Consider the following 27,858-nt stretch of genomic DNA (forward strand, 5'->3'; position numbering starts at 1 on the left):
GGGCGCGGGGGGGGGGTTGAAGGGGAAAGGGGAGCATGAATCATGTAACCATGTTAAAAATGAATATTAATAAATGTTAAAAAAAAAAAAAAAGAGCAAGTCAAGAAAATTATAAAAGAAAGATCACTCCAATGGGAAAAGAGAATTAGAAATTCACAGGAAAAAAATAATCTTTTAAGAATTAAAATTGAACAAAAGGTAGCTAATGATTTACAAGAAGAAACAATAAAGGAAAATCAAAAGAATGAAATAATAGAATACGAAACATCTTATCATAAAAACAAATGACCTGAAAAATAGATCAAGGAGAGACAATATATGAATAGTGGGATCCCCAAAAGATTTATCAAAAAAAGAATTTAGTCACCATACTCCAACAATTCATCAAGGAAAACTGCCCAGAAATTCTAGATTCAAAAGGTAAAATAGAAATTGAAAGAGTACATCAATCACTACCTCAAAGAGACCCAAAGATATAAATGCATAAGAACATCATTGCTAAGTTCCATAGGTCTCAGGTGAAGGAGAAAATACTATAAACCACAAGGGAAAAAAAATTAATACAGTGGAGCTACAGTGAGAATAACAGAGGGCTTAATAGTCACTACATTAAAAAACCGCAGGACATGTAACATAGCATTTCATAGAGCAAAAATACTGGGCTTACAACAAAGAATAGTAAATCCAAAAAAGATGAGTCTATTTATAAAAGTTTAAAACTGGATATTTAATGAACTAATGGAGTTTTAATTATCCTGGGGGAAAAATCCACAACTCAATAGCAAATCTGATATACAAGAAACCTACAAAGTTAATGAAAGACTTATCATAAGCAATCCAAAAGTTCAAAGTATTTGATTACTGTATGTGAAAATGTTATCTATGGCCCCAAGAATGGCATCATTGGCTGGGTATTTAAGGGGCATGTACGAAAGGAAGACAGGAGGTCAAGGTGAATGGAATGGAATGGAATGAACTGAAATGGTAGTGAGATAGACCAGGAGGAGATAGAATGTAATGGATATCATATGGAGGAAGAATGAGTGGAAGAATTGGCAGGGAGAAGGGGAAGAAGAGACTTGGACAGCTGGTAGTACTAGAACCTTACTCTCATCAGACTTGGGATAAAGAGAGAACATACACAATTAAGAGGGTTAAAATCTTACCTTACCTGTAAAAACTTACAGAAAAGCAGGAGGAAATAGGGAGAGAACCAGATGGATTAAACTGATCAAATTAAATGCAGATAGGAACATGAAGAAATAGGCCCAATATATTAATTGTTAGAGCAGCTATGAAATATTTTTTAGAAAACAAGATGGAAATATACATAAAGAACTATAAAGCTATCCATGCTCACTGACCTAGGGATTCCACTACGAGGATAAGAGCATTTTTGAGAGGACAGAAAGTGTGTATGCATGAAAATACACATGAAGTTTTGTTTGTAATGACAAAATAACTGGCAATAGCACATTTGCAAAGATTGGGAGAAATGGCTGAATAGATTATGATGTTATTAGAAATGATAAAAATTGGAAATATAAAAAAATAAGGGAATTATATTAAGAGATTAAAAGAGAATTTATACTATGATTACACTTTTTTAAAAAAGTCACAAAATCACAAGAAAAAGGTATCAAAGTAAAACAAATCCAAAGGAAACTCAAAAGCAGAGGATATTTATATTAGCACACATAAATAATTTACATACTTTTACACAAATTGTAAACAATGCAGAATTTGTGGTATTGCACATAATTTTTTTATGCTTTTGTTTACTTAAAAGGTGGTGGTTCCTAAGCATATAATTTTTTAAAAATTGGAAAAAAAAAAAAGAAAAAACATTAGGCAGGGAAAAGACTAGTCCCCTAAAACATCTGGCATTGTCACTAAAGTCAACAGAGTAATAAAGGAAGCTGAGAAGAAGAAAGGTCACATCACTGGTTCTCACTGGGCAATAATGAATTAGTCAACCCTTAAATAATTTGAAGCTGATTATTCAGCTGATTATATAGAGCTTTTTTCATTCCTCTGCTTTGATCAATTTAAACCTCTTTTATCAGTCAGAACCTATAGCATAACTGCAGGCAGGAGAATGGAAAATGATGAAGTTGCTACCAGCCAATACTGATTTTTGCAGAGTTCTTATGAACCTACATGGAAAACTGATCAGTTCTATTCTGTCTGAAAATGATTAAAAGCCAAGTACCTCTCTCCAAAAAGAAAAAATGATAAGGCAGTAAACAAATAAGACTATTAAAGATGACAAAAATATAAAATAGGAAAAGGAGAAAATAAATCTAAGAGAAATTAGAATGTAAAATGTTTTACAGAAGTTTTTGAGACTGCCTCCAGTGACTTAAAACCAGTGTCAGTAACCTAAAAGTGACCTTATAATCTTTTTTCATTTAAAATTTTCTACCTTTAGCTTCAACAAACATGTGTACGAAATTCAAAATGTACAATAAAAACACAAAAACTATTACTCCAAATTACACATTGTAAGAAATGCTACCAGTATATGTATGCTACTTTCAAGATGATGAATAGAACATGTCAAACAAATCAAATTATTCAGTTTTCTGTTGTAGAAATAAATTTCTGTTGAAGATATAAAATTTAATCTGGGGGGAAAAACTTACTGCTTTCAAACCTATAATGTGTTCTTTTAAAAATGAAAAATACATCCTATCTCTGAGTTGTGAATTATGGTGCACTAAAATTAAAAACAAAAAAAATTATTTAAAAAAAACTAATTTTCTGGTTTTATTTTTTGCTTTGGATGATTTTAATAATTTTCCTTTAGTCTCTAGTGAGACAAATTCTGTTTCATTGCAGGGTTTCAAAGATTCTGGAAACAAACGCTTGATTTTTCCATATCAACAGCCACTGCAATATTTCTAGCAATTAACTACCATAATTTCTAAAAAGGAAATGATAGATTTCTCTATTTAAAAAAAAAAGAGAATTTAAAAATATATCAAAAGAGCAATAAAAGAAGAAAATATATATTTCTGCATGGCACAGAATTCATGCTGTGGCTAATAGTGTGGGGAAACCAGCTTGATTCGGTTTTGTCTGATCAAGGTAAGATGCTCTGAATTAACATGGCATCAGAAACACATTAGTATGACTATTATTAATGTCACAAAATGAAATCATATCAAAATTATTGCTTGCACCAAGTAATTCTCACAAAGTTATACCATGTATAAGACAGTCAGTATGGCATAACTGGTACAAAACCAACCTCAGAGCCAAGAAGGTTCAAGTTCCCTTTGATATACACTAGCTAAGTGAGTCACAACCTTTCCTCATTGAGGAATAGAATCACATGAGCTGTCTCTACATCTTATGTGTCCTAGGTATGAAAATTCAAAGACAAGTTTACATTTTGTTCAGCTATTAACAAATGACAAAGAAATGACTTGTTGGAAGGGAATCTCTCTCTCCATTATGTTCCTTTGTTTCACATCATCAATCAGTGACCTGGAAGTCAAAGCCCACTGAGATGTGCAGGTATAGATAAACCCTCAGAGAAAGGAAGTTGAAACCAATGAGATGGGAAACTAATCCTATAGGCACTGTCCCTCTGGGCAGTGCCAGACAAATTAAGGAACTATGCTTGGTTCCTGAGATGTAACTTGGGAGAGCTAGTGGGTGGAGAAAACTGCTTCTAAGGTGAGACCAGGAGACCAGGAGACTGTTCGCTCCCTTCTGGCTGGAGCTTAGAACCTGAAGGAACCCCATGTCCATCATAGTGGCAAATAGAGAAGTAGGCTAAGCAACTCTCTACCTCTTTCCTACATTTTCCTCTTTACTATCACTACTTTGATGTAATAAAGTTATTAAAGCTACTAGCAGCTTTGTAATTTAATGTTAACTATTTCAGACTGTTGGTACAAACTTATGGTCAAGACATATTCCTCTCTTCTTCCATCCTTCTGGTTGAAGACCCACCTGTAGCTTGGAAATAGACTCCTCCTTCCTTAACTCATACGCTTTCTCATTTTGTCATACAAATAATTGATAATGATATGATTAATATGGTGCTGGAGGCAAGAGAGGTGATGAAGGCTGGAAAGGAAAGAAAAGGAAGAATAGTCTCTCCAATAACTTTAGGTAGAAAAAACAAGGTAACTGAAAAAAAAATAAAAGAGACAGATCAAAATCTTACATTTCAGACTCCTAGTCTATTTATTTATTAAGTTTCCTCCAATTCTCACAGGAAGAACAAAATAAAGTACAAAATAGAATAAGGTACAGAACAGTACTGGAGAATGAGGAAACTATGAGGTTTCTTCCTCTGATGGATGAATTTATCACTGAACCTTCATTTGAGGAAGCAAATACACTAGCCATGCTTACTCCAAATTTGTTTCTGACCAGTACTACCTTCTAGACTTCCATGTTGGTGGCCATATTTATGTTGACAATGCCTCCACTTTAATATTTCCTACATTTTTCAGCAACTATTTAGGTGTTGTATTCACCCTGGTTAGCACGTAAGTTCCTTGAGGGCAGAGATGGTCAACAAGCATTTGTTACCAGCACCTACATGCTAGATACAGTCTGAAGCACTAAGGATACAAAGGTAAAAAAAAGGTCCTGCTCTGAAAGTTCTTATAGACAGTGGGGAAGACAACATACCAATTGTACAGATAAGATATAATGGATAAATTAGAGATAAACTTCCCTCAAAAAAAAGGAATAGATTAACATTAACAACTTCTGGCAGAAATTGGAATTTTAGCTGGGATTCAAAGGAAACCAGGAAAGACAAGGAAACAGAGATGAGGAAGGAGACAATTCCAGGCATGGAGAACAGTCAGTGAAAAAGTCTTGATTTAGGCTATGGATATGGTAAGATTTATCCTTATAGGAAGATCAACACCACAATTTAAGGGAATCTGGAATTAAGAAGAAAAAAGATTTGAGTCAGAGCAACCAACCAGAAGCCTACCCTAATAGCATGAAGTGATAAGAGCCTGTATGAAGATGGAGGTTGTATCAAAGACGAATATTTATATTCTCAATACTTGGTACAGTGCTTAGTACATATTAAATACTTCATATTCGATCTATTTAAGACAAAAGAATTGCTAAATAACTGAGTGAGTATACAGGAACAGAACAAAACTGAAGCTACAGGAAAGATCAAACATTAGTTTTTCCATTTCAATATATAACAGGGATAACATGTTATAAAAGCCTTTTCCCTTGTTTTATTTATTTTTAAGCAGTCAAATGTTTCTCTATTGTTTCTAATAGAAAAAACCTTTAGAAAACTCTCAAAAAGGCTACATGCTTGCTTTAGGTACAAGAGCAGAGAGACAACCAGATCCACAGAGGGCTAGAGAAAGAAGGTCTTGGCACTAAGCACTAAGTTCTAGGGCTAATGTTAATAGGAAAAGTGGAGGAAATAAGCTTTTAGGACCCCCTCCCAAAAAAAAGAGAGGGAGAAAGAAAGGAATAAAGGGGTAATCAGTGAATAAAGTCCTTAGGGAAAAGTTCCCCAGAAGGTTAAATAAGCAAAAGGCTCAGGGATCTCATAAGGGAAACAGGAAGGAAGGGGTGTGGAGGTTTTGTTTGTTTTTGTTTTTTACTCCTACCTCTTCTGTGTCCTTCACAGTTCTCCCAACCCTTCAACATAGAAAACAACACTCCCCCACCCCCAAACCTCACAGAGAATGAGATTGGGGAGCTCTTGTTTTCACAATCAATAAACGGAAAGGGAGAAGGAAATACCTGTCCCTTTATAGAGGGTTAGAGGGAAAGAAACATTTTAAGCATCCCAAATTTTAACTCCAAATGTATTTTCTGGAGGAAACAATTTTATCACTAGTGGTTATTTTTTTTTTTAATATTTGTGTACACTATCAGCTAAATTAGTTTTTTTCAATGAATGCCCTAGGAATTGTCACCATTTTATAAGTGCTTCTACTTCAAAATACATACGAAAATTCTACATAACTAACTGAAAAAGAAGCTTTTAGAATATTACTCATTCATAAAATAAATAATTGCTAGTACTCTGTGCTCTAAAGATGAAACTTTTTTTAATGGTGCTGTCATTTGCTAGAGTATCATTCATGTTTAAATAAATGCTTTATAACTTTCAACTAGGAAAGCTTAAAAAGATACTAAAAGGGGCAGCTGGGTAGCTCAGTGGAGTGAGAGTCAGGCCTAGAGACAGGAGGTCCTAGGTTCAAACCCGGCCTCAGCCACTCCCCAGCTGTGTGACCCTGGGCAAGTCACTTGACCCCCATTGCCCACCCTTACCAATCTTCCACCTATGAGACAATACACCAAAGTACAAGGGTTTAAAAAAAAAAAAGATACTAAAAGGCACCTAAAATCAAAATCCTAGATTCTAAAATGATATGGATACATAACTTCCAGATTGTGAGGAGTTGGAAGAATTGAAAAGAATAAGCTTGAACATCTACTAGCAGCCAAATAATAAAAGGAAATAATAGAAGCCTTCTGCAGAATGTTAGGTTGGCGTGATAAGAGTTGGGACTGAAAAATAAACTCCTACTTTCAAAATGAATGGTTGAATGGGATTAATTCTCTAATGATGAAGAGAGAAATAAGAAAAAAAGTAAATAAATTCTAGGCGTTTTATATGTAGCACTTCTTAATCAAAAAGCTTGAATTTATATTAGAACAGTTAAAAACAGTAACATTAATCCATGCTTTGTTTGTACCTGCATCATTGTTTTATGTTTTTACCACCACCAATAACTTTTCTGTAACTCAGTGAAAATATTTTAAAAACTATTCAAGAGAGAAATAAAATCTTTCCCATGCAAAGCAGCTGATAGTAAGCTGAAAACATGTGATTATCACATGATTTGATTTCCCTTGATTAGCATAGCACTTGGTGCCACACTTCTCAAAATGTGTTAATATCTTTTAGCAGGACAAATTAAAAAAAACACATAAATTACTACTATGGACCAAAGTGTTTATTAAACTTTGAAAGCCAAAATCACAGCTTGTCATTTAGCCCTGAATATTCCATCAAGACTACATCCCTATGTAAATCTAAAGTACAAAAACATGTAAAATTTATTGCCTAAGCTAAAAACACAAAACTTACTTTTCTGAAAGTTTGTAGGATGTTATACTCTAAACCAGGGATGGGCAAACTTTTTAAAGAGGGGGCCAAAGGAAAGGAAATGTTCATCTGTCAGTCTTTTTCTAAGGCAACTCTTTCGTTTCATTGTATTGTATCCTACTCATAGTAATCCTCAGATTAGGAATAATGTCTCAAGGCCAGATAGAACATTTCAGGGGGCAGTATCTCGCTCTAAACAATCCCAAGACAATCTGTCTTTACATTTCTGTTTAAAAGTAAAGTTCTTCATTCATGCATCAGCCCTCACTGCCTTTAGTTCTATCTTCTTTCAAAAATACTATTATCCTAAGCTCTAAACCTGTGCCAAACTTTTTTTAATGGAAAAAATATATCTAATTTTAACCAGTCTTTGTGGAATATAAGGTCTGACGGAATGAAAGTATTCATATTTTTGTTTTTATTTTACTATCAACTTATTATCCACCCACCCCAGAAACCATTATCTACAGCCCAGCCAGATATAAAGCTATGACAACCTACTTTTTCAATAATCATTATTTGCTACTAAGAAACTAAGCCTCCAAATTCTGAATTGGCCAATGATGTATCTAGACAATATTGCCACAAAGTACTTCCCATTACTCCTAGAGGAATCCCTGGCTATTGAGCTTCCCAGAATAAGGCCCTGAAAAAATCCTATTAAATGTTCTTTGTACTCAATATCCTTTTGTAAAAAAGCTAGTTAGGACATTGCCTGATGCTTTATGGAAAATGCACAGCACTCTCTAAGTTAGAACTGTTCATTAAACTTCCAACTCCCAATTTGAAATTATGCCCCAAGTCAGAAAACTGTGCATAAATAGAAAGACCACTAACAAAAGAAAATAGAGTCCTATTACAAAGATATTTCTAGCAGCTTTTTTTTGACATGGCACAGAGTGGGTCTCCATCACTTGTGAAAGAATTGACTCATGGTACATAAATATAACAGATTATTATTCACATAAAAAATGACTAAAGGGATGGTTTTACAGAAAACTGAAAACTTGTGTGAACTGATACAGAGTGAAGTATGCAGAACCAGGAAAATTATTTAAACAATAACACTGTAATAACATTACAAAGACAAAAAAACTTTTAAAGACTTAAGAACTCTGATCAATGAAGGCAAAAACCAAACACAATTCAGGAGAGTAAATGAAGCATGCTAATCATCTCCTAATAAAGAAGTTATGAACTGAAGGTACTGACCAGAGCAATGTGGCAATGTTTTTATTTGTTTGAAGCCATTTTTCCCAATTGGGGCAGGGGAGAAGATGTGGAAGAGAGAGAAAATAAATATTTATTAACTGAAAACATTTTAAAAATCTTAAATAAAAAATTTCCAGCTGGTCTGGCTAAAGAGAAACTGTTGCTGGGAACATCACTCCTCACTAAAGATTTGTCTGTTGAACAAATGGATTAATCCCATAGCCTTATCCTGACAAGTTTTCCATGGTCCAACACCAGCTGGAATAATCATCCGCTGATGTCAGTATTAACTCCCTTTAAAAATGCAGATCATTGAGGGTTCACTGTAAATATTTAGATAATTTATAAAATAATTTAACCCAAGGAAGGATGGCTATGAGCTTGGTAGTTAGAAACCCTGTTACAATCAGAACCTTTAAGTGACTGAAATCTCTGATATAATCAGTAAACTACAGTTGGCATGTTAAGTATCTTAATAGATAATTATTATCTATCCTTAATGAGTCAAACTGAACAAATTCAGGTGGTTTTGAAGGTAGAGAATTTATAAAAAGATCAAATAATCTCAATTTTACCAAATGATTTCATTGAGTAAATGAGGATATTGAGATTATGTAGGGAGAGACTACTTCAAAAGAAAATATTTTGAAAATATATAGGTGAGGGTCAGCTAATTGGTTCAGTGGCTAGAGTCAGGCCTGGAGATGGGAGGTCCTGGGTTCAAATCTAGCCTCAGAGGCTTCCTAGCTGTGTGACCTTGGTCAAGTCACCTATCCCTAACTGCTTAGTCCTTACCACTCTTCTCCTTGGAACTGATACTTAGTATTGATTCAAAGACAGAATCACTTCTGTTTAAAAAAACGAAAAGAAAAGAAAAAATATATCTAAGGTAAAAACAGAATGTCTTGCCAAAGTTCTGACAACATGATTGTGACCAAGTCCTAGTACACCTAATAAATTATTGACAAACTGTAACAATTAAAAATGATAAAGGCTGATATTATGAGGAAAAGTAGTATTTTAATTACCATGGCCATGTTGGAAAAAATATATAAGACCACGCCTGACTCTTTCAAAAATACCACCAGTCCATATCTCCTTCCATCTTGTCTGCCTCGTACCAGAGAGCATCAAGCCCAGTTGGCTAATACTTAAAGCTGGGCTTTACGTTGAAAATGTCATCACGTCCAAAACAGGAAACCTGTTGCATCACGGAAAATGTAGTCTCAAAGTCCCCCACATGTCCACAGGAAGTTTGTCATATATCTATATATCTTAAGGCTTAATACTTCTAAATAGAACCCCAGAAATTCTAAATAACACATGACTTGGATAGAGAATATATTTATCCAATTTGCAAATAACACAAAGGTAGGAAGAATAATCCACACACTGTATTGCATAGTTAGGATCCAAAAAGTTCTTGAAATTAAAATGATAGGCTAAATCTATTTCTTTGAAATTTAATAGGAATTAATGTACAAAAACCTTCACAAATACAAAGTAAGAGAAGCAGGGCATTAGAAGGAGTGGAATTTTGAACTGAAAACTTAAAAGTAGCTTGGGATTCCAAGAGGAAGAAGATAATTGCACATAGAAGACCATCTATACAAACACATAAAAGAGGTAAATACTGTATCATATAGAGGGTACACAGTAAGTAAGCTAGTTTGATTGGAGTATAAATAACATAAGTAATGCAAAGTTATTATGCAACCAAGAAAACTGGGAACAGAGAAGGGATTAATGTAGGGACAAGGACAATGCCAAAGCCATAGGAGCTACAGTGTTTTCTACTAGGAGAGGAGCTTCTAGGAGGGAGTTTCTGTGACCACAAGAAAATGGAAGGAATGGGGGGGAAAAGGAGTGTAATCCTAAAGGGATCTAATTAAATAATAGGAAAGGATAGAATAAAATGGGAATACATGGGAAGGATAGGATTTTTATGAAGATCAAATGAGATAACATACTGAAAGCATTTTGTAATATTAAGGCATTATAAAAATGCTACCAATTATTTAGAAAACTGATATACATAGGTTTGAGAGAGCAAAGTGGTAGCTTCAAAAGGAAATTTTCATCTGATAGCCTATGATAAAATCAAAGAGATTCTAAATGAAATCATAGACAGCAGACTGGCACAGAAAGCAGCAAGGTCACAGCTAAGATAATTTTCACATCACTATTCCATGATTCCTTGCCAAATGATCTAAAGAGAAGAAAGATGATTCTAGGTTGCAATGGTCTAGAAAGGTTTCTAGGAAATCAATATTCAAGGATAATATGGTTTGTTTAGTAGCAAAGTAAAGATATTTACAGATAGGAGAAAAGATTGTGCATAAATTTCAAGAAAGGAAACTTTAAGGTTTTTCAGGTGATGATGAGTGGCACACTTTATAGTGGAATGGCCATGGAATGGAAGGCCTTGAATTTCAGGTTATACAACTTGGTCATTTTCTTTAGGAAACAGAACCATTTGAAGGTTTAAGGAGGATAGCAACAAAACAGCATTTTAAAATATTTTTACTGATGTTTTTAAATTGCCTAAATTTACATTTACATTTCTCCCCATTCCTCATCCTTTTCCTCATTCCTCCCACACATCATCCTATTTTCAAAAAACCACAGCTTTTTAAGCCATTCCCTATGGATAAGTTCAAGGGATATGAACAAATAGTTATCAAAAGTATTATAAAATATTAACATTAAAAGAATATTCCTAATAAGAATACTAATAAGAGAAATCAAAATCAAAACTACCCAGAGATTTCTCTTCACATCCTACATAATGTCAAAGATGATCAAAGATGAAGCTAGTCAATGTTGGAGGGCTTGTGGAAAAATATTCTGATGCATTGTTGGTGGAACTGTGAATTAATTCAATCACTTTGGAAGGGAATTAAAAATTATACAAATAAAGTGATTAATAGGTTCATGCCCTTTGACCCAGTGATTCTATTACTAAATTTATACCACAGTAATTGATTTATTTTTAAGTACCTGCATATATCAAAATATTTATAGCAACAATTTTTGTAATGGCAAAGAATTAACTATAAAAAAAGCAGAATCCCATCAATTGGAAATGGCTAAATAAGACTGTGGCATATGACTATTAAGAAATAGCATTGTACAATAGGGCCCCATATCCTTATATTTGTTTTCTGAAGTTTCAGTTATCTGATGTCAATAGAGAATCACAGGGGGTCTGCAGAGATTTCAGTTATCCTGAGCAAGAGTTCCATTCAGTTTTCAGACAGGTCTAACTGCCACTGCTTCCCCCAACCCTCCCCTTTCACTTTCTCTTTTTCATCTTTCCTTTAGGGTTGATTTTTTTTGGGAAATGCGATAGTCAGTAGGCATTGCTTATGTCCAAGGTAGGTCTTGGAATGTATCCTCCATGTATCCAGGGCCCTACTATATATTTTTAAAAAATCTTAGTAAATGCTGCAAAGCTACACAGAAATACTGGCTTAAAAGAAAATACTCCCACCTTACCTCTGTAAGTGTGGTACAAAATATACATTTTTTCAGACTGTATACTAATATGCAGTATAAAAATCTGATATACAAATTTAAAAATACTGATATACTAATAAATATCAGTATAAATACTTGTTTTTCCTCTTCTTTTTTAATCTTTAAACATATTGTTATATGAGATAGACTTCTGTGAGTGGAGGAGGGATACTGGGAAAGATTAGGAGATGTAAAAAAAGGCATCAATAAAATCTTTTTTTTTAGTCTTTTTAGAAGACAAAGAGGAAGAAAAATTAGCAAATTCTCTATGGAACCAAGAGTAGGAATATTTTCTCATATCTCTTCTTTGAAGCTATGCTTATTCTTTGTAATTCTACAATATTCGTCTTATAGCAATTATATTCTATATTACATTCATGTACAACATTAGTCATTCCCTAATCATTGGGCATTTACTCTGTATTTAATTCTTTGCTATTAACAAAACATTGCTATAAATATTTTGCCTTTCTTTTTATAATGACCTTCTTGTGGCCTATAACTAGTAGAATTTAAGGGTCAAAGGATTTTAGTTATTTCATTTGCATTATACTTAGTGGCTTTAAAAAACTTATATTAATTCAGAGCCCAACCAATAATGTGTTAGAGTATCTATTTTCCCCATACCTCTAAAATTTACTGTTTCCATTGTTGTAATAGAAGTAGCATTTAACGGCTCAAAGTGTTAGGGAGTTGATAATTATCATCTTAATACAGAAAGTATTTGATAACAGTGAACTGTGTGTAGATGCTAGTACTTACTACATAAGTAATTTTCTATGAAATTAAAGGGTAGATCCTTGAGTCATAAATTCAAATATTACCTAATATTGAAAAATGATTAGCATTTTTAAAGAATGGTTGTAGTGATTTGATATTTTAGCCTATAGTATATCTTCATCTATTAAATGCTATTCTTTAGCTATGAACATAAATTAAGATAAAAATATTAGTTGACATAAGTAATCAGTGGGTTGGATAGAATAGCGAGACTATTTGGCTAAAGAATTAGATTAGAAATGCAAGACAAGAGTTTTAAAAATCAAAACATTTCTGATGATTTTCAGCTGGATTCATTTTCAGCCTATTTTTAGTGAGTGTCCAAGAAAAAAAATCTTTAGTAAAATGCAATATTGAACCCAATTCAGTGTTAAAGGGATCAGGAGTAGACCATTGAGTTCCTTAATATAGAATATTCACTCTCTACTAACACAGGTCAATACCTTCTGTTTTTTCAATCTTACAGAGTAGTCTAGACTCAAACTAGTATCAAAGTCCAAAAGCAACAGTTCCCTACTAATCACATGTTGACCTAGAAAAACACAAATTAAAATTATTTATGTTGTTTTGCATTTTTGTTTATTTGGCTAAACAGTCTCTAATTTACATTTTACTCTAGTTCTTCCAGACTCAGAAGTTTGCTCACCAGGCCTCTTGAGTTTGATACCTCTAGTCTAGAGCACTACAAGTTAGTAAATACTTATGAAGTGCCTACTATATTCTAGGTTGGTGATGGCAAACCTATGACACACATGTCAACACTGACACATGTAGCCATTTTCGATGACATTTGGCCACATACAAATAAGTATGGGGCCATATGCTGAAGATGAAACATTTGCTATAGTATAGTATAGACACTCTGTGCACCATAGATGACAATTCTACCTATATTAATTTACCAATTTTGGCTTATTAAATACAGATATATTACAATTATTCATTTTTATTACTTAAACCAGTGATGGGCAAACTACAGCCCACAGGCCAGATGTGGCCGCCTGAAATGTTCTATCCCACCTGGTGAAATTATTCCTAATCTGACAAATACAATGAATAGGATACAATACAATGAAACTTCAAAAGAGTTGCCTTGGAAACAGACTGACAGATGAGCATTTCCTTTCCTTTGGCCCCCTCTTTAAAAAGTTTGCCCATCACTGAACTAAGGGGAACAGACACTAAGGGATAGAGAATGGAATTGGTATAATGATGGCTGAGGGTTCAGGATCACTGGGATGGGTGTGAACTGCTGAATGAATTAAAAAGCATTATTAATATCACTGGGATTTGCCATCAAGGTGCTGTCCCCTCAGCAGCTTAGGCAGTTTAGAGAAAGGAATAGTAGAGGGAACTGATGGAAGTGTTTCTTTCCTATTCCAGTAGGCAGGCCAGGCCGGGAAACAGGCAAAGAAGGGTTAAGTGCCTTGCCCCGGGTTACTCAGTAAGAAGTGGAACTTCCTGGTTTCCATAACAGCTCTATCCATTCTCATGCTGCCTTTCAAGGCAACATTTTCTTTTAGGAAACAAAGGGGGGAAAAAAAGGAATCTTTCCTTTCTAATTAAGCATTAGATATTTGACTCCTTTGATAAATCATCTTCCACATTTTGCCATTTTATTATGGGTACATCACAAGATCATGTCCTGGATCATCTTCTCTTTCACATCCTCTGTGATTTCATTAGCTTCCTTGGGTTTAATTATCATTTCTCTATAGATAATTTCCAAGTCTATATATCAACCCTATCTCTTTCCTAAGCTACAATCCAATGTCACCAACAACCATTTCCAAGTGATATGCATCTCAAATGCTTCATGTCCAAAAGAAAATTCTTTTTTTATCTTAATCTAAAATATAAAGTATTCCTACCATCCTTATTTCTGGAAGACACTAACTGCCTTAGAGTCACCCCAGGTTTACAACTTCAGAGCCATTCTCCAATCTTTATTTTCTCATGACACAAATCCAGTCATTGGTCAAGTCTTGTCAATTCTACTTCTGCATTTCTCATATCTGCCTCCTTTGCTTTATTCAACAACCCAAGTTCAAGCCTACATTAACTTTCATATGGAATCACAAAATCTTCTGTAATAATTAAAATTAAATTGTGAAGCTGTTAGTAGCTTTAATAGCTTTATTACATCAAAGTAGTGATAGTAAAGAGAGAGAAATGTAGGAAAGAGGTAGAGAATTGCCTAGTCTACCACCCTATGTGTTGTTCTGATGAAATAGAAGCTTGCAACTGACAGTGGTCCAATCTCCAGCTAGAAGAGCACAAGGGTCAGCTTTCAGGTTCAGATGGGTTAAGATGTCTGAGTCTCTTCAGCAAGTCACCAGAGCAAGTGTCCCTTCTGCAAGAGTCACCAATGCCAAACTCTGAATCTGAATGCAAATTTCAATCAGAATGTCCTCCAGATCCCTAGTCTCATCTTTATAAGTGGTTTTTTTCCACCTGCTAGCTCTCCTATGTCACATCTTCAGGAATCAATCAGTTTCTTAATTTGTCTGGCACTGCCCAAGGGGACAGTGCTTTTAGAATCAATTTCCTGTCTTACTGGTTTCAACTTCCTTTCACTAGGGGCAAGTGTATCCCTGCACATCTCAATGGTAAAGAACCTCCAGGTCCCTGATTGATTAAAACAGTGAGGTGAATTCCCTTCTCACACCTCCTAATTGTCCTCTCTTCTTCAATCTCCTATCCTCTCCAATTCACCCTTCACAAAGTTGCCAAAGAACAATCCTTAAAGTAGAGGAATTTATAAAGTACAATCGTGTCATCCTCTTCCACCCCTATTCTAAAAGCTTCAATGGCTCCCTCTTGACTATGGAATGGAAACTTCTATTGGGAAGTTAGAGCCCTTCACAAAGTGGAGACTCCAGCATTCCATTCTAGGCTTATTACATATTGTTTCTTTTTCATGTATTCTACAACTCCATCTAAAATGGCCTACTCACAGTTCCCCATACATAACATTCCAACCTCTCATCTCTAGGTTTTTGTGCATCTTGNAGAGATAGAGAACACTTTAAGATATAAAGTGAATAATTCTGATTACATTAAATTACAAACAAAACTAATGAAACCAAGTTTAGAAGGGAAGCAAACTAGGAAAAAAATTAAAATAAATTTCCCAGATAAAGGTCTCATTTCTCAACTATATAAAGAACTAAGTCAAATTTATAAGAATCCAACTCATTATCCAAATGACAAATGGTCAAAGGATGTGAATAAGCAGTTTTCAGATTAAGAAATTGAAGTTATCAATAATCATATGAAAAAAGGTTCTAAGTCCTTTCTGATTAGAGAAATGCCAAATTAGAACAACTCTGAGGTACCACCTCACTCATACCTATCAGATTGGCCAATATGACAGTAAAGGAAAATAATAAATGTCAGAGGAAATGTGGCAAAATTAGGATACTAATGCATTGCTGGTGGAGTTCTGAAATTGATCCAAACATTCTGGAAGGCAATTTGGAATATTGTCCAAAGGGCTATAAAAGAATGCATACCTTTTGACCCAGTAATACCACTACTAGGTTTTTATCCCAAAGAAATTTTTTAAAAATGGGAAAGGACCTGTTTGTACAAAAACATTTATAGCTGCACTTTTTGTGGTTGCAAATAATTGGAAACTAAAAGGATGTCCCTCAATTGGCAAATGGCTGAACAAATTGTGGTATATGATGGTGATGGAATACTACTGTGTTATAAGGAATAATGAATAAGATGATTTCAGAAAGACCTGCATGAACTGATGCAGAGTGAAATAAGCAGAAGAACATTGAACCAAGTAACAGCAATATTGTGGCATGATCAAATGTGATAGACTTTGCTAACCGCAATAAAACGATCCAGAACATTTCTGAGGGACTTATGAAAAAAGAATGCTATCCACCTCCAAAGAACTGTGGGAGTAGAAATGCAGACAAAAAACATGATTTATCACTTATTTATTTGGGTATATGATTTGGAGGCTTGATTTTATAAGATTATTCACTTACAAAAATGAATAATATTAAAATGTTTTCCAGGATAATACAAGTATAAGCCAGGTTGAATTGCTTGTCAGCTCTGGCTCTGGAAGGAGGGGAGGGAAGAAGAGAGGGAGACAACATGAATCATATAATTTTGGAAACATTTTCTGGAAATTTATTATTAAAATAAAATAAATATTTTAAAAGACCTAATTTCTCAAATATATACTAAATATAGAGCCAAGTTAAATGTATAAAAGTAAAAGTCATACCCCAGTTGATAAATGGTCAAAAGATATAAACAAGCAATTTTCAGAAGAAATCAAAGATATCTATAGTCATGTGAAAAAAATGTTCTAAATGACTACTGATTAGAGAAATGCAGTTTTTAAAAACAACTCTGGGGTACCACCTCATACCTATCAGAAATGACAAATGCTAAAGAGGATGAGGGAAAAATAGGTACACTAATGAACTGCTAATGTAGTGAAATAGTCCAACCATTCTGAAGTACAACTCGAAATTAGGCCCAATGGGCCATCAAGCTGATTTTGACCCAGAAAATACCACTAGGTCTTTATCTCAAAGAGATCAAAGGAAAAGCACTTGTATATACAAAAATATTTAAAGCATTTTGTTTTGTAGTGGCAAAGAATTGGAAACCAAGGGATGTTCATCAATTCTGAAATGGCTAAACAAATTGTGGCATATGATTGTAATGGAATCCTAGTGTAATGGAATCCTAGAAATGATGGAGGTGTTTTCAGAAAAACATGGTTAAGACCTATGTGAACTGATGTAAAGTCAAGTCAGAAGAACCAGGAGATCACTGTATAGTCACAGCAATGTTGAAATGATTAACTGTGACAGATTTGGCTACTCTGATTAATATGATCCAAGACAATTCCAAAAGACTCATGATGAAAAATGCTATCCACTTCCAGAGAGAACTGATAAACTCTAGAATGCAAATTAAACAATTTTCTCACTTTTTTTGAAATATGGCTAATTTGGAAATAGGTTTTACATGATTTCACATGTATAACTGATACCATACTCAATATTTATAAAGATTTTTTTAAAATATTAAATTTAAAAAGTTTTTTTAAAGAAAACTCCTCATAGAAACTCCTGTTAAATCAGCTGGTGAAGGACATAACTAGATTGAATAGAATATAGGGCACTGGACATGGAGTAAGGAAGCTCTAAGTTCAAATATAGCCTCAGACACTTTTAGTGGTAGCCTGTTTCCTGGACATTAAAAGATATATTCCAACATAGCATTTGAGGACTTCCATAATCTGGAGTCTACTTACCTTTCCTGGCAAATACGCCAGTACCCTCTGCTCCTTTAATTGGAGAGTGGAACCATAAAGTCCTCCATTTAAGGTGATGAGGAACAGAACTGGCATTTCATTTTCTATCCCACTGCACTAATTTTGAACTTCTTTGACTTCTCCAACTTTCCCTCAGGTACCATCCCCCTTCCCCAAGCTTTTTCAGCTTTCTTTTCTGAGCTGTCTTCCTCCATTTGTTTAGCACAATGCCTGGCATATGTAAGGTATTTAAATGTTTTTTGACAGCTGATTATCAAATGTATGTCCAAATTAATTGGTTTCTTGAGACCCAATTGTGAACTTGCCACTCCTTGACTTTTGAAACTCCATATTCCACTTCTGTGCATTTGTTCACAACCTCAGAATCATTCTTGACTTCTTACTCTTCCTCCAATCATCTGCCAAGTTTTGTCCATTCCACTTTTAAAACATCTCTTAAAGTAACTCCCCTTCCCTCCACAATCAACCTGGTTCAGCCTCCATCATCTTTCATCTAGATTAATGCAACAGAATCCTAATTGGTACCCCTACCTCATCCCTTTATCTTATCGTCTCCAATCTAACCTCTACACAGTTGCTATATAGTGACATTCCTAAAACAAAAGGTCAATTCTAAACATAACATCTGTTCAAAAAGCTCCAATAACTCCCTCTTGGCTCTATGATAAAATATAAACATTTAAAGTTCTTCACAATAAGACTTCAGTATGCCTCTCCAAACTTATTACACAACTCTTCATCTTAATTTATTTCTTTACTCAAACCAAAATGGTCTACTTAATGCTTCTCACACAAGACATTTTATTTTCCAAATCTGTATCTTTGACAGGCTGTGGCCCCTGCCTAGAGTAGATTTTTCCTCTCCTAGCTTCTCTGAAAGCTCAACTAAACTACCCCATCTCACATAATCAGATCTTTCCTGATCTCCACCAGGGTTCTAGTAACCTAACTCCATCTTCAACAATTACCTTGTATTTACTTTGCATATTTTATATTTACTTATCTATGTACATGTTATATCCCCCTAGAATATAAGCATTGAGATACATAATCAAAAATGAAAACACTCCTCAAGAATACTAATACTTATAATTTAGTATAAAGTCTCCCAAGATTAATTTTTTTCATAATAATTCATAGTACCTGGTACATAGTTGGCAATCAATGCTGCCTAATTGTAGAACTCATCCTCTAGCCCAGTGGTTCCCAAACTTTTTTGGCTTACTGCCCCCTTTCCAGAAAAAATATTACTTAGTGCCCCCTGTCACATACTATCACTGCCCCCTTACAGTTATTCACTGCCCCCAAATGCACCTGTGGCCATCACCACCCCACTGGATTGCTGCAGCACCCATCAGGGGGTGGTGGCACCCACTTTGGGAATAACTGCTCTAGCCCTTGAATTTACCATCTTCTCATCTCTCCCTTTTAGAACCAAATCTTGACAAATCTCAGCTCAATAGCTACTTTTCAACATGAAACCTGTCCTGACCATTCAAATATTAACACTTTCTCCCTCCTCAATTTACATTGTACTATATTTGTGTATCCTTTGTATTCCCCTAGTAAAATGTAAACTTCTTGGGGTCAGGGACATTTTTTTTATCATCAATTCTTAGTTTTTTTTAAATAAGTTTTTACTGATATATTTTCAAAATATCGCCATCATTCCCCCCAGTTTTCCTCCCTCTCTTCCTCCCAGTGAGCCAATATAAATACAAGCAGTATTTTTAAAGGAAAAAAAGAAAAAAGGGAGGTATCACAAATAATTAATGTATTTCATCAGAACATTGAACAAGTCCAAAAATATATGCAACATATAACAACTGTTGACCTCTTACCTCAGCTAAGGAATGAGAATCTCTTTTTTTGACTCATCTTGGTTCTTGATAATTTTTGAACATTCCCTTTGATTTTTATTATGTTTGTTCTTTCCATTTATATTGCTATATTATGCATCTTGTTTTCTTGATTCTGCTCACTCTGCATCATTTCATGTAGATTTTCCAATGTTTCTCAATATTCTCCATAGTTAATATTTCTTTTCTTTTTTTTTTTAAACCCTTAACTTTTGTGTATTGGCTCCTAGGTGGATGAGTGGTAAGGGTGGGCAATGGGGGTCAAGTGACTTGCCCAGGGTCACACAGCTGGGAAGTGTCTGAGGCTGGATTTGAACATAGGACCTCCTGTCTCTTGGCCTGACTCTCAATCCACTGAGCTACCCAGCTGCCCCCCATAGTTAATATTTCTTAAAGGACAGTACTACTCCATTTCATTCATATATCACAAATTGTTTAGCCATTCTCCAATACTTTGCTACAACAAAAAATGATGCTATAAATCTATTGGTGTTTAGGGGACTTTTCTTCCTTCAGGAATAAGCTTAATAATGGAACTTCTATGTTAAAAGATATGGACATGTTAGTCATTTTATTTTTGTAATTCCAAATGCTCTTCAGAATGACTGTGATAATTCATAATTCCACCAACAATAGTGCAAATTCTTTTAATGTTTGGCTTAATTTAAAATCAAGGGACTGCTATCATCCATCCCACACTAAAATAGTCTTCAGCTTTATCATCAAGATCTTTTGGACTCAGGCTCTAACTTGTCTACCCACCAGAACCTTATCTCTCATTATTCCCAAATATAAACTCAATGTTTTGGGTAGACTGCTCTCTTTACACTTCCATAAACATGACACATTTTCCCAGCAATATGCCTTCAGTTATAGTTCTTTCTTATGATGCTTGTCTCTTTTCAAAGTCCAGCATAAGACTCACCTCCATGATAATCCAGTAATTGCTGATTTCTAACTCCCTCTTGTCAACACACATACAGCAATCATCCAAAAACATTAGATAAAGGTTAAGCTATTTCACAGCTACTTAACTTTTTCAGGTCAATGTACCTTATTTTCCTAAAACAAACTATAAATATAAACTCTAGAAGTCAGAGACAGACTCCTAAAGCTTTCTGGGTTTTTTCTTGGATTGGAAATGGGATATCCTTTTTATTATGCAAAGGATCTGTGATTTTGCCATTATGGACCCCTCTTTTCCTAATTACTTAAGTGTATTTGAATACCTTGACCCAGGACCTTTGTCCTAAGGACTTCCTTGAGATAACTAAATGATCTAAAGTTACTTACCTAGTGTCACAAGACAAGTTATCAGAAGCAGGATTCCAACCAGAGTAAGTAGCTAGGTAACTCAGTGGATAGAACAGTGGAGTCAGGAAGACCTGAATTCAAATTCTATTCAGGTACTTACCAGTTATATGAGCCTGAACAAGTGACTTCACCTCTGCATCAGTTTCCTTATCTATAAAATGAGGATGAGCTTTGTTGTGAGCATAAAATGAGATATTTGTCAAGCACCTTTGCAAATCTTAAAGCATGATATGACCTAGTTAAAATCTGCAAATGTCTAAAGGAATCAATCTGTGGCCTTATCAATTAGTCCATAAAATATTGATAACCTATTTTCCTAAACTGATAGCCAACCATATTTTACAAAGACATTATGCAAAATTTCAATGCAAAAGGTTGGACCTAAAACAAAAGACATGTTTACATTTTATAACTTTTAAATTCTACTTCTTTAAACTGGAAATATTACTTTTTATTAAGATGTTTACTCATATTTTCTACTCTTTGCAGTATTTTTTTTAATCTCATACCTTCTTAAAATAATAAATACTAAGTATCAGGATCAAGGGAGAAGAGCTGTAAGAGCTAGGCAAATGGAGTTAAGTTACTTGCCCAGGGTCACACAGCAAAGCAGTGTCTGATACCATATTTGAACCCAGGCCTTCCTGTTCTCCAGGCCTGTTTCTCTGGCTCCCCTTCTTTTTGATACTGACCCAGTATTCTTATAAGCAGTTATAAGACTTCCAAGTGCTACATACTTCAAGTATCTCCATTGGCAAAATTCCTTAATATGTTGTTATCTGATTTTGCTTCCTTATTGATAATCACTTGGCAAAACCAATAATCTCTTAGTTCATCTGAATTTTGCTTTCTTTCTTAGACTATCCTGGCCCCACCTATGAGATTTCACATTTGATTCTATCCACAGAAAGAGTATATGCTAACTAACATCCTCACAATTAATTATACTTCCAGTTGCCCACAGAGTGGTGTTAATGCCCTGCACCCCACAATGTAATCTCTTTTTATCAACCTCATATCACTCTGAATATGGAATTCCTCCAGTTGCTCTTCTGAATCTGTTGAGCCTGAAGGGTCATTCACAGGGATCATGGCTGGAGAGCATATCACAGTGCATAAAATTAAATTTGAAGATCTAAATGTAACTTTTATACAGGTAAGTTTAAATTAGCATCAAGGGAAGACAAAGTAGAAAAGAAGTTACAAAAGTACTATAATCTGAGAATCTGGGTGTGTGCATTATAAGAAGAGAAGAGGGAAGATAATTGCTTACAGATGAGCCTTCCCTACTCATAGTTCCATTACAGGGCAGAGATTGAGTCTCCCACTTATATATAGTCCAGTGCCCATTCTCCAACACACCAGCTAGCAGTCCCATCCCTTAGAAATGCTGACTATGTCCCTTGAGACACTGACTTCACAGCAGCAAGCACCTTTCCATACCCCATAAATGTGTGGAGGCTCCTGATCAACAGGACAAAATGCTAAAACCTAATGACAGTTCTTCTTAAATTTAATAGATGTGTGCTCTCCTCTCTAAAGTGGGCTTAACCTTGTATACCATGCAAACGTCTTTTTGTTCATTCATGTTTTAACTATGTAATTTTGCCTACTAATCCTAATCTGTACCCAAATGCTTACACAGTGCCTGGTACATAACAGGTGCTTAATAAATGATTGTTGACTGATTGAAGACTATTGAAATGATCACTGTCATATGATCAGTATTCATCAAAAATAAAAATACTTTTCATTAATTAAAATATGTGTTGCAGTATTTCTAGATTTAATTGATTTAGAAATATCATAAATCAACCTTAAAATTTTTATATTTTAATATAGTTTTAAGATGTTCTGTAATTGAAATTTATTACAACCATGGCAACTCAAGAAATAATGTGAATATTATTGAACCCAAATATACTCCTTACACAGGAAGAGCTGCCCAGGAATCATCATAACTTCATCCCCTTCTTTTCTCCTTTTCCCTTTTGAGAGGGAAAATCTCATTTTATTCCTTGCTTCAGTGATATATGGGAAGAGGTAATAAGAAGTTTGTAGTACCTAGCATGTATCTTCAGTCTTTATTCTAGGATTCATCACCTGCTCAGTTATTAAGATGAAAATAACTGACCAATCATAGTGCAAACCTGTTTTCCCCCCCTCTCCAAAATATAGAGAAATAGTAGTCTTGCTGAATGATCACTTATAAGGTTTGTTGTGTGACCTACATTTAAAAGGGGGCTAGGGGGAAGAAATAATGATAGCCTTTAAAACTCAATTTCCCCTTCTTATTGGTAGCAAAATTTTTTATAAAGCTTTAAAAAGATGTTTTGTTTTGCTTTTCAGAAAACAAGGGAACTCATAAGATTGTACTTTGTTCTAAAAGGAGCCAGAAGGAGAAAAAAAACAAGTCAGAAGCAATCCAGCAAAAAGTGTCTACTTTGTTTCCCAGCAACATAGTCCATATCACATTTTATTAAGCTTTAATTCAGTTTTTCCTCAGTTTTGTTTCTGCCTTCTTCCTTTGCTGCTACCTCACTTTAAGCCTAAAACAGCTGCTTAAATATCATGCTATTATTCATTTTCTTCTCATATCTAGCCCACTAGAATTATGTTTCAATGAGTATCATTTCAGTACTGCCAGGAAGGCCACTAGGGTACCGTTTAGTACACTGAAGTAGTAACTGTACCCTAGTAGCCTGAACAAATTAAAGCAACTTTCAAAAGTGCCTAACAATTCCCAGGAGTAGTTTATACACTGGAAGAACCCTGGAATAAACCCTTCATTCATCTTTAAGAGGAAGGAATACAGGTATTAATAGAAATAAGCAAGCTGAGGAACAGGGATATTATAGGCAGATTGTAACATATACTCCAGATTTTACAAAATTCCCAAAATATTATTTTATCCAGAACCCTTGCAAAAGGCAAATGGCAGCAACAACCAGGTAACTGCTATATTCCAGATGAAATGCAAAGAAACAATAATGATATACTTAAGATCATATGGCTGCTTAAACTTCTACTTAAAATACAAACATAACACCATGGATATCTTTTTGAAAAATTTTTAAGTCCAGAAAAATTAATGTTAGATAGCTCAAAACAAATACAGGTAGAACAAGGTTAGTATCTTTATCATAATCTTCTAGTTCCTTTTTAAAAGAGACTATGAATGTATTAAGATTATAGGTTCATTCCTTTAGTTTGGAATTTTGTAGCATGACCTACAGTAAAACTACAACATATCTCCCTCTATCTCATAAAAGTGAAAAACATTTCATATTTTGAATTAAATCACAAATTATATATATATATTTTTTTATCATTTCTGGCCATGAGGTCAAAGTATCTTCCCCAGTACTGTAGACCAATATTGCAAAGCAAGAGCTCACCATAGGCAGATTTCAGAGGGGGTCCCAAAGTTGGAAGGGAAAACAAAATTATATCTTTATTTCAATATGTAATTGGTTTCTTTTTGTAATCCTTTGTATCTTATTTTATGCATTTAAAAATATTATTATGAGAATAAGGCTTTTACCAGACTGCTAAAGAATTACATGACACAATCACAAAAAAAAAGGGTTGAGCCCCTTACCTCTCATGAATCAAACAGAATGGAGCTATTTCTATAAACAGAAGCAAAACTTTAGAATGCAAAAATAATGGAGAGGTCTCTTAAGAAGTGAAAACTATTTACCCAAAATATACATACACTACATTCATAAAGCTACTTTAATTTCTTAATGCAGTAGAGAAAAATGTTTTCTACTCTCTAATCTGCATTTCAAATCAAATTTTTAAAAATACACTTTAATTTGTACTGGAATTGATTCTAATAATGTTAACATGATAAAAGTTTGCTGTTATAACTACAAAAACCCATGTCCTGTACAATATTAGATTTCAAGTAGACTCTTAATTTAGAATGTTCATTGATTGTAACTATACCTATAAGAAAGCTTTGATCAGATGTAATTTCCTTTTAAGTTATTGTTTTTTATTTTGTCCTGTATAGTTTTCTTACAAAGGTTCTCCTGGTATACTCTTCATGGTCCTTAATTCAAGTCAAGTGATCACAGGAAAACAGTCTGATTCGGTAAATAAATTTATCATTTATTATAATATAGTATGGTCTAAATTTTCAATTATTGAGGAGCTTATAGAAAAAATTCTCAAAAGCAAACTGTCCCATATAAAACATGCACAGAAGATCTCAATTACAGACTCCCTCTTGCTTTCAGTTTTCTTCATATACAATAATTTTGCCAGCTTCCATTAAGGTTTCTACAACACCAGAGGAAGGTTTCTACAGATTTTGTTTAATATACTAGTATAGAATTATGTGTGACCTTGTAGCTAAAAACATCTCCAAAAAGACACTTGGCCAATTCAAAGGGAATGTAAAATCTAACAAACAATGTTCCTTTATTTAAATAAAAATATAAGATCGAAGATAAAATCCTTCAGCTTGTTTCCATCACAATAAGAAAAGTCAACTTTTAACTTAAAAAAATTATTCTTTTCCTCTTCCCCTCCTAAAAGGACTAAGATAATTACAAAACCAGAAATAATACTTCTTCTTTAATAAATGTAAATCTTGGAACAGATGATTGTGATGAGTATTATCATAGTATTTCTTTGCTAATTCAAATTAGCCCCTAATTTAACTGTACCAGACAGTTCTATCTGTCCCATCTCTGGCCAAACACTGCCTCTCTGTTTCTATTCATTATGCATTATATGGGATTCTAAAGCAGCACAGCATGACCAAAAAATTACAATTCTTATGACATGTGAAGTCCCCAAATTTTCCTTAAATTGTCTCCCTTCACAAGCACTAACGGACATTTTTTCAACGGTTAAACATATAGGTTGCAACACCATCATCCTAAAAACATCCACCTTCTTGATCCCTGTATCTGCAGCTTCTCTAAGAAGCCAGTGACTCACGAAAAATCAGACACTGATCAAACACAGGGAGTCAAACTTGAGACTACAGAAGATTTCGACTATCGATGACCTTGTTAAGTAGGAGTCGTTTCCCCCTCCCCCAAATTCATTCTCCTGGAGGAAAATGCCGCAAAACCAAGCCTAAGCACGAATACTGCCGGCCAGGCTGACGGCAGGCAGATCTGCTTGTCACACTTCCCCAATGCCCGCTCTGCCGCAAGGAGAGAGAAGGAGGCGGAGAGAAGTAAGAGGCTCACCAGCTCCCGAGAAGATGCTCCAGTGACCTCTGGCTAATGGAGGGAGCTGAGCAGGGAGCGGCGGCGCAGGGTGTGCGTACTCTGCCCCCAAAGCATTCCTCACATTCCTCCACAATCTACTGCCTGAGGAACAAACAGCGCGCTTCTCCCCAAGGCACACACACCTGCCTATTCATCAGCCCCGAGTGGCCACAACCACAGTTCCAGTGCCCGTATTCGACTGGTTGTCGCACTCCACCAACACGCAGCTAAAACGGAGCCAAATCCTCCTCTTGGCCAGGGCAAAGGCGGGGAGAGTGGCAAATAGCTTCGCGGAGACAGCCGCCCAACGGCCGGGGAAACGTTATTTCAACTCCAGCGTGTAACACGTTGGGGGGATGGGGGTCTGGGAAGAGAAGAGGTGTAGAGGGTAGGGGAGACTGGAAGAGAAGCAGGATTGAGGAGTGCATGTAAGGGTGCGGACCAGGAGGGAGAGAGGCTAATGCAATACAGACGGAGAGAATAAGGGTGTGGGAAAGAGGGCCAACCAAGAAGGGGTAAAGGGTGCAGAATAAACCTCGAAGCTGGAATTGGGGAGGATGGGGAGAGGAGAAGAGGTGGCCAAAGATAGGGGAAGCGCAAAGCAAAGATGATCCTGCCAGTTCTAAAAGACTCAGTTAAGACTGCTGAGAAAGATTGGGTAGAGGAGGAGAATAGGGGCTTAAGGACTTGTAAGAGATGGAGAATTTAGGACAAATTAGATGAGCAGGTTTTAACAGAGAAGAAGGAATGGGGGAAGGGGTAAGAGAAACGAAGGTGAGGGCAGATTGCAAGAGGTAACAGGAAAGAAGAAAAGAAGCAAAAGTGCGGGACAGAAAGCCAGGAGGAAGGGAAAGGGGAGATTTACAGAGGATTAGTCGGGGGTGCGGTGGGGGGAGGCAGAAGCAGAAAGCCACAGACAGGGAAAAGACTAATGGGTATATAGAATAACCTCGGAGTAAAGAGAGGGAAAAAAAATCCTAGGAAATGCAAATGGAGGGTGAAACTTCAGTGCCTGGGGGAAAGGGGGAGGGGAGAAGGCGAGTACAGGCAGGAACACGAGGCGGGGCAGGAAAGGAGAGGAGTAGGTGGGTGGGGGTGGTTGTAACGGGAGGTTCCCCTTCCATACCCTCCCCCACCCTCGCCCCGATGGGTAGGTTAGGAGGTGTGAGCGGAGGGAAAAGGACTAGGAGCGGGGAAGTGAGGGTCGGGGGGAGGGGGGGGGTATGTATGCTTGGCGCCCTCCCGACGGTCCGTACACTTACTTTCCAGGTTAGGAAGCGGCTGCCGTCTCTCCGGGAATCGGGGACATCCGCGCGGAGGGGTCGCGGCTGCGGCACCCAAAAAAAAAAGTGCCAGGGCCAAGAGAGCTTCCCTCCCCCGCCCGCCCCCTCCCCTGAAACACTTCTCCCACCCCACCCCCGGGAGGCGGCGGCGGTGGTGGCCAACTTCCCCTTCTACCCGGTGCCCATGGTGCCACCTTCCTCGGCGACAACACGG

General features: G+C 35.7%; 1 protein-coding gene across 1 annotated transcript in view; it reads right to left on the minus strand.

Moving 5' to 3' along the window:
- The window catches only part of PKP4 (plakophilin 4), a 263,445-nt gene extending 235,769 nt beyond the window's left edge, over positions 1-27,676 (minus strand). The window contains exon 1 of the mRNA XM_044669853.1: positions 27,624-27,676. The gene's annotated coding sequence lies outside the window, so the exon portion shown is untranslated. The remainder of the gene's footprint in view (positions 1-27,623) is intronic.
- Between the last annotated feature and the right edge of the window lie 182 nt (positions 27,677-27,858).

The sequence above is a fragment of the Gracilinanus agilis genome, chromosome 3 (genome assembly GCF_016433145.1).
Source record: "Gracilinanus agilis isolate LMUSP501 chromosome 3, AgileGrace, whole genome shotgun sequence".
NCBI lineage: Eukaryota > Metazoa > Chordata > Mammalia > Didelphimorphia > Didelphidae > Gracilinanus > Gracilinanus agilis.